Raw genomic sequence first — 1604 nt, forward strand, 5'->3', positions numbered from 1 at the left:
GCCAGAGGAAGTGGTGGAGGCTGGTACAATTGCAACATTTAAGAGGCATTTGGATGGGTATATGAATAGGAAGGGTTTGGAGGGATATGGTCTGGGCGCTGGCAGATGGGACTAGATTTGGTTAGGATATCTGGGTCAGCATGGACTGTTGGGCCGAAGGGTCTGTTTCCATGCTGTACGTCTCTATGACTCTAATTTGCCTCTCTTGCCCCAGTGGCTCAGTGGTTAGCACTGCTGCCTCACAGACCAGGGACCCGGGTTCGATTCCAGCCTCGGGCGGCTGTCTGTGTGGAGTTTGCACATTCTCCCCCCTGTCTGCATGGGTTTCCTCTGGGTGCTCTGGTTTCCTCCCAGAGTCGAAAGATGCGCGGTTTAAGGTGGATGAGCTGTGCTAAAATTGCGAGGAGAAAGTGAGGGCTGCAGATGCTGGAGATCAGAGCTGAAACTGTGTTGCTGGAAAAGCGCGGCAGGTCAGGCAGCATCCAGGGAACAGGAGAATCGACGTTTCGGGCATAAGCCCTTCTTCAGGAATGAGGAAAGTGTGCCCAGCAGGCTAAGATAAAAGGTAGGGAGGAGGGACTTGGGGGAGGGGCGTTGTATCGCATTTCCAACCTGCACAGAAAGAACACCAGGGGGCATCAGAGTTCACAATTGAGAGAAACTTCAAAAATATCAAAGGATATAGAGTCAATGAGTCAAGACTGTGGCAGCATCCGAGGAGCAGGACAGTCGACGTTTCGGGCATAAGTCCTTCATCAGGGAATTATTAAGTTAACTCGTTTGAATTCATCCACAGAACACAAATCGACCTACTTCTGAGAGATCTCCCAACATGGCAGACCTATCCTGGTCCTGCCCTCTGGACCCATTGCTTCCCACCTCACCTGCTGCGCGCTCCCTTCGCTGAGAACGGGAAATATCCCTCCACCCTCGGCTCTTTCTCCGACGAACCGGCGACGGCGCAAAGAGGGGCCCCACGAAGTTCCCCGAAGCCAGCGTTTAAGAAGGCGTTTGGCACGGCTTGCCGTCATCGCTCAGTACGGGAGTTGGGATGTTGGGGTTGTACAGGACATTGGTGAAGTCTCGTCTGGAGCACGGTGTCTGGTTCTGTTAAAGGAAGGATGTTATTAGGCTGGAGAGGGCTCAGAGGAGATTTACTGGGATATTGCCCAGGAATGGACAGTTTGAGTTATAACGAGACGCTTGGACGTTTTTACCCCTGGAGCATAGGTGGCTGAGGGATGACCTTATAGAGGTTTATAAAGCTTATAGAGGGGTAACAAGGTAGCACTGCTGCCTCACAGCGCCAGGGACCCAGGTTCGATTCCAGCGTCGGGTGATTGTCTGTGCGGGAGTTTGCACATTCTCCCCTGTGTCTGCATGGGTTTCCTTCAGGTTCTCAGGTTTCCTCCCACACTCCAAAGTTGTGCAGGTTAGGGTGGATTGGCTGTGCTAAATTACCCATAGTGTTCAGGGATGTACAGGTTAGGGTGGATTGGCCATGCTAAATTACCCATAGTGCTCAGGGATGTGCAGGTTAGGGTGGATTGGCCATGCTAAATTGCCCATAGTATTCAGGGATGTGCAGGTTAGGGTGGATTGGC

Source organism: Chiloscyllium plagiosum, chromosome 42, assembly GCF_004010195.1.
Source record: "Chiloscyllium plagiosum isolate BGI_BamShark_2017 chromosome 42, ASM401019v2, whole genome shotgun sequence".
In the NCBI taxonomy this organism is placed as follows: domain Eukaryota; kingdom Metazoa; phylum Chordata; class Chondrichthyes; order Orectolobiformes; family Hemiscylliidae; genus Chiloscyllium; species Chiloscyllium plagiosum.